The 15,119-nt window shown below is 33.7% G+C and overlaps 4 non-coding genes across 4 annotated transcripts; all 4 read right to left on the bottom strand.

The window, feature by feature from the left end:
* Positions 1–6,238: 6,238 nt before the first annotated feature.
* Positions 6,239–6,311, bottom strand: TRNAR-CCU (transfer RNA arginine (anticodon CCU)). The gene has a single exon. It is a non-coding gene; the product is annotated as a tRNA-Arg (tRNA).
* A 1,427-nt stretch (positions 6,312–7,738) lies between these two features.
* Positions 7,739–7,811, bottom strand: TRNAR-CCU (transfer RNA arginine (anticodon CCU)). Its single transcript has one exon. It is a non-coding gene; the product is annotated as a tRNA-Arg (tRNA).
* A 1,416-nt stretch (positions 7,812–9,227) lies between these two features.
* Positions 9,228–9,300, bottom strand: TRNAR-CCU (transfer RNA arginine (anticodon CCU)). The gene has a single exon. It is a non-coding gene; the product is annotated as a tRNA-Arg (tRNA).
* A 4,429-nt stretch (positions 9,301–13,729) lies between these two features.
* TRNAR-CCU (transfer RNA arginine (anticodon CCU)) lies at positions 13,730–13,802 on the bottom strand. Its single transcript has one exon. It is a non-coding gene; the product is annotated as a tRNA-Arg (tRNA).
* Between the last annotated feature and the right edge of the window lie 1,317 nt (positions 13,803–15,119).

Below are 15,119 nucleotides of genomic sequence, written 5' to 3'. Positions count from 1 at the left end.
CATGCATCCTAGATGGGACTTGAAGCCACTGTCCCAGGTGATAGTAAACTTTTCAGGAAACTAATCCACAATGTCATTAGGATAAATGTCTGCTTTTAGATACTGGGCCATAATTTTGCAAGCTGAACAGTTCCAGATTGTTAAACAGATTAAAGTTTCTGGTGGAGCCATTTGTGCAGTATGAAGCAAGAATAAAAGGAACGTCTCCAAAATTATTTTAATGAAATAAACCTATCTTCCCAGATGGGACTTGAACCCACAATCCCTGGCTTAAGAGGCCAGTGTCTTATCCATTAGGCAACTGGCGCTTAGTAACATCTTTGAGTGAAACTGATTTTTTCATTAGTATAATCATTAATTGTTGCGATATAGGAAAGCCGTTTATTTGTGTTCTTTGCTTTACAAATCCCAGCATGAAATGTGATTGTACTATCCAGACCTAATAGTGTGGACCCTCATGTTACAGTGCAGCAAAACAGATTGATGCAACTCTTTTACCAATAAAGAGGTAGTCTTTTGCATTCCATTTTGTTGACTAACTAAAGTAATGTTTACAGTGCATATGAACCAAAGCAGCTGTGTGTACTGGTACTTAAAAACAGTCATGTTTGTGGTTTTTTTCTGCCTTCATATCAGGATGTTCAGGAAGCAGATGATAATCATTAACTGATGACATTAGAAAAAAAATTACATTTGCTCCAGGTGAGGCTTGAACTCACAACCTCAGCATTGCTCAACAGATACTGTCTTATAAGTCCTGTGCACAGACCGATTGCACCACAGGAGCACATGGTCAAAGCGCATTATTTTTAGTTGAGTGATTTTAGCTTCGAGTTGACTAAGTAAATTAACTTGGTTTATTGATTTTAAATTAGTTACTTTTTAAATCCACTAAACTACTGCACCCAATACTAAAGTACCTAATAAAAGTAATATTCTAATCATAAGGTAATCAATTATATTGTGCATTTGTGTTATTGCCCAGTTTTATGTATCCATAGGTGTATATTGCAATGAATTCATGCCATTGTTGTACAGTTCAATATTATCAAAATTGTAAAATAATTCCTGTTTATTTATCTTAAATAATATTTGGTATAGATATATGTAACTTTAATGTTGCATAGGGAAAATATACACTATACTACCAAAAATGCAGTATCTTTAAATAAAAATAAGTTAAATCTCACTTGTGCTCTATATTTAAAGGTAAACATTGTTTTTTTGGTCTGTAGCACCTAAATTCTCAGTAAAGTCAGTGTCCAAAGAAATATAAAAAGCAGAAAATTACCCTTTTGATGACAAGGATGAAAGGACTTCAAGAAACCCATCAGCAATTGCAATAGACATTGTTATTTTGTAGCCACTCTGATATTAAATTGCAATTAAAACTTAATAGGTATGTTTTGGTATATATGGATTTTCTGCAATACCATTAAGACAGTCACCTGCATTGAAAAAAAGCATAACTTCTAGAATGAGTATGAGCAACAAAGGGACATGCATCCTAGATGGGACTTGAAGCCCCTGTCCCAGGTGATAGTAAACTTTTCAGGAAACTAATCCACAATGTCATTAGGATAAATGTCTGCTTTTAGATACTGGGCCATAATTTTGCAAGCTGAACAGTTCCAGATTGTTAAACAGATTAAAGTTTCTGGTGGAGCCATTTGTGCAGTATGAAGCAAGAATAAAAGGAACGTCTCCAAAATTATTTTAATGAAATAAACCTATCTCCCCAGATGGGACTTGAACCCACAATCCCTGGCTTAAGAGGCCAGTGTCTTATCCATTAGGCAACTGGGGCTTAGTAACATCTTTGAGTGAAACTGATTTTTTCATTAGTATAATCATTAATTGTTGCGATATAGGAAAGCCGTTTATTTGTGATCTTTGCTTTTCAAATCCCAGCATGAAATGTGATTGTACTATCCAGACCTAATAGTGTGGACCCTCATGTTACATTGCAGCAAAACAGATTGATGCAACTCTTTTACCAATAAAGAGGTAGTCTTTTGCATTCCATTTTGTTGACTAACTAAAGTAATGTTTACAGTGCATATGAACCAAAGCAGCTGTGTGTACTGGTACCTTAAAAACAGTCATGTTTGTGTTTTTTTTCTGCCTTCATATCAGGATGCTCAGGAAGCAGATGATAATCATTAACTGTTGACATTAGAAAAAAAATTACATTTGCTCCAGGTGAGGCTTGAATTCACAACCTCAGGATTGCTCAACAGATACTGTCTTATAAGTACCGCGCACATACCGATTGCGCCACAGGAGCACATGTACAAAGCGCTTTATTTTTAGTTGAGTGATTTTAGCATCGAGTTGACTAAGTAAATTAACTTGGTTTATTAATTTTAAATTAGTTACTTTTTAAATCCACTAAACTACTGCACCCAATACTAAAGTACCTAATAAAAGTAATATTCTAATCATAAGGTAATCAATTATATTGTGCATTTGTGTTATTGCCCAGTTTTATGTATCCATAGGTGTATATTGCAATGAATTCATGCCATTGTTGTACAGTACAATATTATCAAAATTGTAAAATAATTCCTGTTTATTTATCTTAAATAATATTTGGTATAGATATATGTAACTTTAATGTTGCATAGGGAAAATATACACTCTAATACCAAAAAATGCAGTATCTTTAAATAAAAATAAGTTAAATCTCACTTGTGCTCTATATTTAAAGGTAAACATTGTTTTTTTGGTCTGAAGCACCTAAATTGTCAGTAAAGTCAGTGTCCAAAGAAATATAAAAAGCAGAAAATTACCCTTTTGATGACAAGGATGAAAGGACTTCAAGAAACCCATCAGCAATTGCAATAGACATTGTTATTTTGTAGCCACTCTGATATTAAATTGCAATTAAAACTTAATAGGTATGTTTTGGTATATATGGATTTTCTGCAATACCATTAAGGCAGTCACCTGCATTGAAAAAAAGCATAACTTCTAGAATGAGTATGAGCAACAAAGGGACATGCATCCTAGATGGGACTTGAAGCCACTGTCCCAGGTGATAGTAAACTTTTCAGGAAACTAATCCACAATGTCATTAGGATAAATGTCTGCTTTTAGATACTGGGCCATAATTTTGCAAGCTGAACAGTTCCAGATTGTTAAACAGATTAAAGTTTCTGGTGGAGCCATTTGTGCAGTATGAAGCAAGAATAAAAGGAACGTCTCCAAAATTATTTTAATGAAATAAACCTATCTCCCCAGATGGGACTTGAACCCACAATCCCTGGCTTAAGAGGCCAGTGTCTTATCCATTAGGCAACTGGTGCTTAGTAACATCTTTGAGTGAAACTGATTTTTTCATTAGTATAATCATTAATTGTTGCGATATAGGAAAGCCGTTTATTTGTGTTCTTTGCTTTTCAAATCCCAGCATGAAATGTGATTGTACTATCCAGACCTAATAGTGTGGACCCTCATGTTACATTGCAGCAAAACAGATTGATGCAACTCTTTTACCAATAAAGAGGTAGTCTTTTGCATTCCATTTTGTTGACTAACTAAAGTAATGTTTACAGTGCATATGAACCAAAGCAGCTGTGTGTACTGGTACCTTAAAAACAGTCATGTTTGTGTTTTTTTTCTGCCTTCAAATCAGGATGCTCAGGAAGCAGATGATAATCATTAACTGTTGACATTAGAAAAAAAATTACATTTGCTCCAGGTGAGGCTTGAATTCACAACCTCAGGATTGCTCAACAGATACTGTCTTATAAGTACCGCGCACAGACCGATTGCGCCACAGGAGCACATGGACAAAGCGCTTTATTTTTAGTTGAGTGATTTTAGCATCGAGTTGACTAAGTAAATTAACTTGGTTTATTAATTTTAAATTAGTTACTTTTTAAATCCACTAAACTACTGCACCCAATACTAAAGTACCTAATAAAAGTAATATTCTAATCATAAGGTAATCAATTATATTGTGCATTTGTGTTATTGCCCAGTTTTATGTATCCATAGGTGTATATTGCAATGAATTCATGCCATTGTTGTACAGTACAATATTATCAAAATTGTAAAATAATTAGTGTTTATTTATCTTAAATAATATTTGGTATAGATATATGTAACTTTAATGTTGCATAGGGAAAATATACACTCTAATACCAAAAAATGCAGTATCTTTAAATAAAAATAAGTTAAATCTCACTTGTGCTCTATATTTAAAGGTAAACATTGTTTTTTTGGTCTGAAGCACCTAAATTGTCAGTAAAGTCAGTGTCCAAAGAAATATAAAAGGCAGAAAATTACCCTTTTGATGACATGGATGAAAGGACTTCAAGAAACCCATCAGCAATTGCAATAGAAATTGTTATTTTGTAGCCACTCTGATATTAAATTGCAATTAAAACTTAATAGGTATGTTTTGGTATATATGGATTTTCTGCAATACCATTAAGGCAGTCACCTGCATTGAAAAAAAGCATAACTTCTAGAATGAGTATGAGCAACAAAGGGACATGCATCCTAGATGGGACTTGAAGCCACTGTCCCAGGTGATAGTAAACTTTTCAGGAAACTAATCCACAATGTCATTAGGATAAATGTCTGCTTTTAGATACTGGGCCATAATTTTGCAAGCTGAACAGTTCCAGATTGTTAAACAGATTAAAGTTTCTGGTGGAGCCATTTGTGCAGTATGAAGCAAGAATAAAAGGAACGTCTCCAAAATTATTTTAATGAAATAAACCTATCTTCCCAGATGGGACTTGAACCCACAATCCCTGGCTTAAGAGGCCAGTGTCTTATCCATTAGGCAACTGGGGCTTAGTAACATCTTTGAGTGAAACTGATTTTTTCATTAGTATAATCATTAATTGTTGCGATATAGGAAAGCCGTTTATTTGTGTTCTTTGCTTTTCAAATCCCAGCATGAAATGTGATTGTACTATCCAGACCTAATAGTGTGGACCCTCATGTTACATTGCAGCAAAACAGATTGATGCAACTCTTTTACCAATAAAGAGGTAGTCTTTTGCATTCCATTTTGTTGACTAACTAAAGTAATGTTTACAGTGCATATGAACCAAAGCAGCTGTGTGTACTGGTACCTTAAAAACAGTCATGTTTGTGTTTTTTTTCTGCCTTCATATCAGGATGTTCAGGAAGCAGATGATAATCATTAACTGTTGACATTAGAAAAAAAATTACATTTGCTCCAGGTGAGGCTTGAATTCACAACCTCAGGATTGCTCAACAGATACTGTCTTATAAGTACCGCGCACAGACCGATTGCGCCACAGGAGCACATGGACAAAGCGCTTTATTTTTAGTTGAGTGATTTTAGCATCGAGTTGACTAAGTAAATTAACTTGGTTTATTAATTTTAAATTAGTTACTTTTTAAATCCACTAAACTACTGCACCCAATACTAAAGTACCTAATAAAAGTAATATTCTAATCATAAGGTAATCAATTATATTGTGCATTTGTGTTATTGCCCAGTTTTATGTATCCATAGGTGTATATTGCAATGAATTCATGCCATTGTTGTACAGTACAATATTATCAAAATTGTAAAATAATTAGTGTTTATTTATCTTAAATAATATTTGGTATAGATATATGTAACTTTAATGTTGCATAGGGAAAATATACACTCTAATACCAAAAAATGCAGTATCTTTAAATAAAAATAAGTTAAATCTCACTTGTGCTCTATATTTAAAGGTAAACATTGTTTTTTTGGTCTGAAGCACCTAAATTGTCAGTAAAGTCAGTGTCCAAAGAAATATAAAAGGCAGAAAATTACCCTTTTGATGACATGGATGAAAGGACTTCAAGAAACCCATCAGCAATTGCAATAGAAATTGTTATTTTGTAGCCACTCTGATATTAAATTGCAATTAAAACTTAATAGGTATGGTTTGGTATATATGGATTTTCTGCAATACCATTAAGACAGTCACCTGAATTGAAAAAAAGCATAACTTCTAGAATGAGAATGAGCAACAAAGGAACATGCATCCTAGATGGGACTTGAAGCCACTGTCCCAGGTGATAGTAAACTTTTCAGAAAACTAATCCACAATGTCATTAGGATAAATGTCTGCTTTTAGATACTGGGCCATAATTTTGCAAGCTGAACAGTTCCGGATTGATAAGCAGATAAAAGTTTCTGGTGGAGCCATTTGTGCAGTATGAAGCAAGAATAAAAGGAACATCTCCAAAATTATTTTAATGAAATAAAGCCTATCACCCCAGATGGGACTTGAACCCACAATCCCTGGCTTAGGAGGCCAGTGCCATATCCATTAGGCAACTGGGGCTTAGTAACATCTTTGAGTGAAACTGATTTTTTCATTAGTATAATCATTAATTGTTGCGATACAGGAAAGCCGTTTATTTGTGTTCTTTGCTTTACAAATCCCAGCATGAAATGTGATTGTACTATCCAGACCTAATAGTGTGGACCCTCATGTTACATTGCAGCAAAACAGATTGATGCAACTCTTTTACCAATAAAGAGGTAGTCTTTTGCATTCCATTTTGTTGACTAACTAAAGTAATGTTTACAGTGCATATGAACCAAAGCAGCTGTGTGTACTGGTACTTAAAAACAGTCATGTTTGTGTTTTTTTTCTGCCTTCATATCAGGATGTTCAGGAAGCAGATGATAATCATTAACTGATGACATAAGACAAAAAATTACATTTGCTCCAGGTGAGGCTTGAACTCACAACCTCAGCATTGCTCAACCAATACTGTCTTATAAGTCCTGCGCACAGACCGATTGCGCCACTGGAGCACATGGTCAAAACGCATTATTTTTAGTTGAGTGATTTTAGCATCGAGTTGACTAAGTAAATTAACTTGGTTTATTAATTTTAAATTAGTTACTTTTTAAATCCACTAAACTACTGCACCCAATACTAAAGTACCTAATAAAAGTAATATTCTAATCATAAGGTAATCAATTATATTGTGCATTTGTGTTATTGCCCAGTTTTATGTATCCATAGGTGTATATTGCAATGAATTCATGCCATTGTTGTACAGTTCAATATTATCAAAATTGTAAAATAATTAGTGTTTATTTATCTTAAATAATATTTGTATAGATATATGTAACTTTAATGTTGCATATGGAAAATATACACTATATTACCAAAAAGTGCAGTATCTTTAATTAAAAATAAGTTAAATCTCACTTGTGCTCTATATTTAAAGGTAAACATTGTTTTTTTGGTCTGTAGCACCTAAATTGTCAGTAAAGTCAGTGTCCAAAGAAATATAAAAGGCAGAAAATTACCCTTTTGATGACATGGATGAAAGGACTTCAAGAAACCCATCAGCAATTGCAATAGAAATTGTTATTTTGTAGCCACTCTGATATTAAATTGCAATTAAAACTTAATAGGTATGTTTTGGTATATATGGATTTTCTGCAATACCATTAAGACAGTCACCTGAATTGAAAAAAAGCATAACTTCAAGAATGAGAATGAGCAACAAAGGAACATGCATCCTAGATGGGACTTGAAGCCACTGTCCCAGGTGATAGTAAACTTTTCAGAAAACTAATCCACAATGTCATTAGGATAAATGTCTGCTTTTAGATACTGGGCCATAATTTTGCAAGCTGAACAGTTCCGGATTGATAAGCAGATAAAAGTTTCTGGTGGAGCCATTTGTGCAGTATGAAGCAAGAATAAAAGGAACATCTCCAAAATTATTTTAATGAAATAAAGCCTTTCACCCCAGATGGGACTTGAACCCACAATCCCTGGCTTAGGAGGCCAGTGCCTTATCCATTAGGCCACTGGGGCTTAGTAACATCTTTGAGTGAAACTGATTTTTTCATTAGTATAATCATTAATTGTTGCGATATAGGAAAGCCGTTTATTTGTGTTCTTTGCTTTACAAATCCCAGCATGAAATGTGATTGTACTATCCAGACCTAATAGTGTGGACCCTCATGTTACAGTGCAGCAAAACAGATTGATGCAACTCTTTTACCAATAAAGAGGTAGTCTTTTGCATTCCATTTTGTTGACTAACTAAAGTAATGTTTACAGTGCATATGAACCAAAGCAGCTGTGTGTACTGGTACTTAAAAACAGTCATGTTTGTGTTTTTTTTCTGCCTTCATATCAGGATGCTCAGGAAGCAGATGATAATCATTAACTGTTGACATTAGAAAAAAAATTACATTTGCTCCAGGTGAGGCTTGAATTCACAACCTCAGGATTGCTCAACAGATACTGTCTTATAAGTACCGCGCACAGACCGATTGCGCCACAGGAGCACATGGACAAAGCGCTTTATTTTTAGTTGAGTGATTTTAGCATCGAGTTGACTAAGTAAATTAACTTGGTTTATTAATTTTAAATTAGTTACTTTTTAAATCCACTAAACTACTGCACCCAATACTAAAGTACCTAATAAAAGTAATATTCTAATCATAAGGTAATCAATTATATTGTGCATTTGTGTTATTGCCCAGTTTTATGTATCCATAGGTGTATATTGCAATGAATTCATGCCATTGTTGTACAGTAGAATATTATCAAAATTGTAAAATAATTCCTGTTTATTTATCTTAAATAATATTTGGTATAGATATATGTAACTTTAATGTTGCATAGGGAAAATATACACTCTAATACCAAAAAATGCAGTATCTTTAAATAATAATAAGTTAAATCTCACTTGTGCTCTATATTTAAAGGTAAACATTGTTTTTTTGGTCTGAAGCACCTAAATTGTCAGTAAAGTCAGTGTCCAAAGAAATATAAAAGGCAGAAAATTACCCTTTTGATGACATGGATGAAAGGACTTCAAGAAACCCATCAGCAATTGCAATAGAAATTGTTATTTTGTAGCCACTCTGATATTAAATTGCAATTAAAACTTAATAGGTATGTTTTGGTATATATGGATTTTCTGCAATACCATTAAGACAGTCACCTGAATTGAAAAAAAGCATAACTTCTAGAATGAGTATGAGCAACAAAGGAACATGCATCCTAGATGGGACTTGAAGCCACTGTCCCAGGTGATAGTAAACTTTTCAGAAAACTAATCCACAATGTCATTATGATAAATGTCTGCTTTTAGATACTGGGCCATAATTTTGCAAGCTGAACAGTTCCAGATTGTTAAGCAGATTAAAGTTTCTGGTGGAGCCATTTGTGCAGTATGAAAGGAACATCTCCAATATTATTTTAATGAAATAAACCTATCTCCCCAGATGGGACTTGAACCCACAATCACTGGCTTAGGAGGCCAGTGCCATATCCATTAGGCCACTGGGGCTTAGTAACATCTTTGAGTGAAACTGATTTTTTCATTAGTATAATCATTAATTGTTGCGATACAGGAAAGCCGTTTATTTGTGTTCTTTGCTTTACAAATCCCAGCATGAAATGTGATTGTACTATCCAGACCTAATAGTGTGGACCCTCATGTTACAGTGCAGCAAAACAGATTGATGCAACTCTTTTACCAATAAAGAGGTAGTCTTTTGCATTCCATTTTGTTGACTAACTAAAGTAATGTTTACAGTGCATATGAACCAAAGCAGCTGTGTGTACTGGTACTTAAAAACAGTCATGTTTGTGTTTTTTTTCTGCCTTCATATCAGGATGTTCAGGAAGCAGATGATAATCATTAACTGATGACATAAGAAAAAAAATTACATTTGCTCCAGGTGAGGCTTGAACTCACAACCTCAGCATTGCTCAACCGATACTGTCTTATAAGTCCTGCGCACAGACCGATTGCGCCACAGGAGCACATGGTCAAAGCGCATTATTTTTAGTTGAGTGATTTTAGCATCGAGTTGAATAAGTAAATTAACTTGGTTTATTAATTTTAAATTAGTTACTTTTTAAATCCACTAAACTACTGCACCCAATACTAAAGTACCTAATAAAAGTAATATTCTAATCATAAGGTAATCAATTATATTGTGCATTTGTGTTATTGCCCAGTTTTATGTATCCATAGGTGTATATTGCAATGAATTCATGCCATTGTTGTACAGTTCAATATTATCAAAATTGTAAAATAATTCCTGTTTATTTATCTTAAATAATATTTGGTATAGATATATGTAACTTTAATGTTGCATAGGGAAAATATACACTATACTACCAAAAATGCAGTATCTTTAAATAAAAATAAGTTAAATCTCACTTGTGCTCTATATTTAAAGGTAAACATTGTTTTTTTGGTCTGTAGCACCTAAATTCTCAGTAAAGTCAGTGTCCAAAGAAATATAAAAAGCAGAAAATTACCCTTTTGATGACAAGGATGAAAGGACTTCAAGAAACCCATCAGCAATTGCAATAGACATTGTTATTTTGTAGCCACTCTGATATTAAATTGCAATTAAAACTTAATAGGTATGTTTTGGTATATATGGATTTTCTGCAATACCATTAAGACAGTCACCTGCATTGAAAAAAAGCATAACTTCTAGAATGAGTATGAGCAACAAAGGGACATGCATCCTAGATGGGACTTGAAGCCCCTGTCCCAGGTGATAGTAAACTTTTCAGGAAACTAATCCACAATGTCATTAGGATAAATGTCTGCTTTTAGATACTGGGCCATAATTTTGCAAGCTGAACAGTTCCAGATTGTTAAACAGATTAAAGTTTCTGGTGGAGCCATTTGTGCAGTATGAAGCAAGAATAAAAGGAACGTCTCCAAAATTATTTTAATGAAATAAACCTAACTCCCCAGATGGGACTTGAACCCACAATCCCTGGCTTAAGAGGCCAGTGTCTTATCCATTAGGCAACTGGGGCTTAGTAACATCTTTGAGTGAAACTGATTTTTTCATTAGTATAATCATTAATTGTTGCGATATAGGAAAGCCGTTTATTTGTGATCTTTGCTTTTCAAATCCCAGCATGAAATGTGATTGTACTATCCAGACCTAATAGTGTGGACCCTCATGTTACATTGCAGCAAAACAGATTGATGCAACTCTTTTACCAATAAAGAGGTAGTCTTTTGCATTCCATTTTGTTGACTAACTAAAGTAATGTTTACAGTGCATATGAACCAAAGCAGCTGTGTGTACTGGTACCTTAAAAACAGTCATGTTTGTGTTTTTTTTCTGCCTTCATATCAGGATGCTCAGGAAGCAGATGATAATCATTAACTGTTGACATTAGAAAAAAAATTACATTTGCTCCAGGTGAGGCTTGAATTCACAACCTCAGGATTGCTCAACAGATACTGTCTTATAAGTACCGCGCACAGACCGATTGCGCCACAGGAGCACATGTACAAAGCGCTTTATTTTTAGTTGAGTGATTTTAGCATCGAGTTGACTAAGTAAATTAACTTGGTTTATTAATTTTAAATTAGTTACTTTTTAAATCCACTAAACTACTGCACCCAATACTAAAGTACCTAATAAAAGTAATATTCTAATCATAAGGTAATCAATTATATTGTGCATTTGTGTTATTGCCCAGTTTTATGTATCCATAGGTGTATATTGCAATGAATTCATGCCATTGTTGTACAGTACAATATTATCAAAATTGTAAAATAATTCCTGTTTATTTATCTTAAATAATATTTGGTATAGATATATGTAACTTTAATGTTGCATAGGGAAAATATACACTCTAATACCAAAAAATGCAGTATCTTTAAATAAAAATAAGTTAAATCTCACTTGTGCTCTATATTTAAAGGTAAACATTGTTTTTTTGGTCTGTAGCACCTAAATTGTCAGTAAAGTCAGTGTCCAAAGAAATATAAAAAGCAGAAAATTACCCTTTTGATGACAAGGATGAAAGGACTTCAAGAAACCCATCAGCAATTGCAATAGACATTGTTATTTTGTAGCCACTCTGATATTAAATTGCAATTAAAACTTAATAGGTATGTTTTGGTATATATGGATTTTCTGCAATACCATTAAGGCAGTCACCTGCATTGAAAAAAAGCATAACTTCTAGAATGAGTATGAGCAACAAAGGGACATGCATCCTAGATGGGACTTGAAGCCACTGTCCCAGGTGATAGTAAACTTTTCAGGAAACTAATCCACAATGTCATTAGGATAAATGTCTGCTTTTAGATACTGGGCCATAATTTTGCAAGCTGAACAGTTCCAGATTGTTAAACAGATTAAAGTTTCTGGTGGAGCCATTTGTGCAGTATGAAGCAAGAATAAAAGGAACGTCTCCAAAATTATTTTAATGAAATAAACCTATCTTCCCAGATGGGACTTGAACCCACAATCCCTGGCTTAATAGGCCAGTGTCTTATCCATTAGGCAACTGGGGCTTAGTAACATCTTTGAGTGAAACTGATTTTTTCATTAGTATAATCATTAATTGTTGCGATATAGGAAAGCCGTTTATTTGTGTTCTTTGCTTTTCAAATCCCAGCATGAAATGTGATTGTACTATCCAGACCTAATAGTGTGGACCCTCATGTTACATTGCAGCAAAACAGATTGATGCAACTCTTTTACCAATAAAGAGGTAGTCTTTTGCATTCCATTTTGTTGACTAACTAAAGTAATGTTTACAGTGCATATGAACCAAAGCAGCTGTGTGTACTGGTACCTTAAAAACAGTCATGTTTGTGTTTTTTTTCTGCCTTCATATCAGGATGCTCAGGAAGCAGATGATAATCATTAACTGTTGACATTAGAAAAAAAATTACATTTGCTCCAGGTGAGGCTTGAATTCACAACCTCAGGATTGCTCAACAGATACTGTCTTATAAGTACCGCGCACAGACCGATTGCGCCACAGGAGCACTTGGACAAAGCGCTTTATTTTTAGTTGAGTGATTTTAGCATCGAGTTGACTAAGTAAATTAACTTGGTTTATTAATTTTAAATTAGTTACTTTTTAAATCCACTAAACTACTGCACCCAATACTAAAGTACCTAATAAAAGTAATATTCTAATCATAAGGTAATCAATTATATTGTGCATTTGTGTTATTGCCCAGTTTTATGTATCCATAGGTGTATATTGCAATGAATTCATGCCATTGTTGTACAGTACAATATTATCAAAATTGTAAAATAATTAGTGTTTATTTATCTTAAATAATATTTGGTATAGATATATGTAACTTTAATGTTGCATAGGGAAAATATACACTCTAATACCAAAAAATGCAGTATCTTTAAATAAAAATAAGTTAAATCTCACTTGTGCTCTATATTTAAAGGTAAACATTGTTTTTTTGGTCTGAAGCACCTAAATTGTCAGTAAAGTCAGTGTCCAAAGAAATATAAAAGGCAGAAAATTACCCTTTTGATGACATGGATGAAAGGACTTCAAGAAACCCATCAGCAATTGCAATAGAAATTGTTATTTTGTAGCCACTCTGATATTAAATTGCAATTAAAACTTAATAGGTATGGTTTGGTATATATGGATTTTCTGCAATACCATTAAGACAGTCACCTGAATTGAAAAAAAGCATAACTTCTAGAATGAGAATGAGCAACAAAGGAACATGCATCCTAGATGGGACTTGAAGCCACTGTCCCAGGTGATAGTAAACTTTTCAGAAAACTAATCCACAATGTCATTAGGATAAATGTCTGCTTTTAGATACTGGGCCATAATTTTGCAAGCTGAACAGTTCCGGATTGATAAGCAGATAAAAGTTTCTGGTGGAGCCATTTGTGCAGTATGAAGCAAGAATAAAAGGAACATCTCCAAAATTATTTTAATGAAATAAAGCCTATCACCCCAGATGGGACTTGAACCCACAATCCCTGGCTTAGGAGGCCAGTGCCATATCCATTAGGCAACTGGGGCTTAGTAACATCTTTGAGTGAAACTGATTTTTTCATTAGTATAATCATTAATTGTTGCGATACAGGAAAGCCATTTATTTGTGTTCTTTGCTTTACAAATCCCAGCATGAAATGTGATTGTACTATCCAGACCTAATAGTGTGGACCCTCATGTTACATTGCAGCAAAACAGATTGATGCAACTCTTTTACCAATAAAGAGGTAGTCTTTTGCATTCCATTTTGTTGACTAACTAAAGTAATGTTTACAGTGCATATGAACCAAAGCAGCTGTGTGTACTGGTACTTTAAAAACAGTCATGTTTGTGTTTTTTTTCTGCCTTCATATCAGGATGCTCAGGAAGCAGATGATAATCATTAACTGTTGACATTAGAAAAAAAATTACATTTGCTCCAGGTGAGGCTTGAATTCACAACCTCAGGATTGCTCAACAGATACTGTCTTATAAGTACCGCGCACAGACCGATTGCGCCACAGGAGCACTTGGACAAAGCGCTTTATTTTTAGTTGAGTGATTGTAGCATCGAGTTGACTAAGTAAATTAACTTGGTTTATTAATTTTAAATTAGTTACTTTTTAAATCCACTAAACTACTGCACCCAATACTAAAGTACCTAATAAAAGTAATATTCTAATCATAAGGTAATCAATTATATTGTGCATTTGTGTTATTGCCCAGTTTTATGTATCCATAGGTGTATATTGCAATGAATTCATGCCATTGTTGTACAGTACAATATTATCAAAATTGTAAAATAATTAGTGTTTATTTATCTTAAATAATATTTGGTATAGATATATGTAACTTTAATGTTGCATAGGGAAAATATACACTCTAATACCAAAAAATGCAGTATCTTTAAATAAAAATAAGTTAAATCTCACTTGTGCTCTATATTTAAAGGTAAACATTGTTTTTTTGGTCTGAAGCACCTAAATTGTCAGTAAAGTCAGTGTCCAAAGAAATATAAAAGGCAGAAAATTACCCTTTTGATGACATGGATGAAAGGACTTCAAGAAACCCATCAGCAATTGCAATAGAAATTGTTATTTTGTAGCCACTCTGATATTAAATTGCAATTAAAACTTAATAGGTATGGTTTGGTATATATGGATTTTCTGCAATACCATTAAGACAGTCACCTGAATTGAAAAAAAGCATAACTTCTAGAATGAGAATGAGCAACAAAGGAACATGCATCCTAGATGGGACTTGAAGCCACTGTCCCAGGTGATAGTAAACTTTTCAGAAAACTAATCCACAATGTCATTAGGATAAATGTCTGCTTTTAGATACTGGGCCATAATTTTGCAAGCT

The sequence above is a fragment of the Taudactylus pleione genome, unplaced genomic scaffold, assembly GCF_031769625.1.
Source record: "Taudactylus pleione unplaced genomic scaffold, aTauple2 ptg000473l, whole genome shotgun sequence".
Taxonomy (NCBI): Eukaryota; Metazoa; Chordata; class Amphibia; order Anura; family Myobatrachidae; genus Taudactylus; species Taudactylus pleione.
This window is presented reverse-complemented; position numbering and strand designations above follow the sequence as displayed.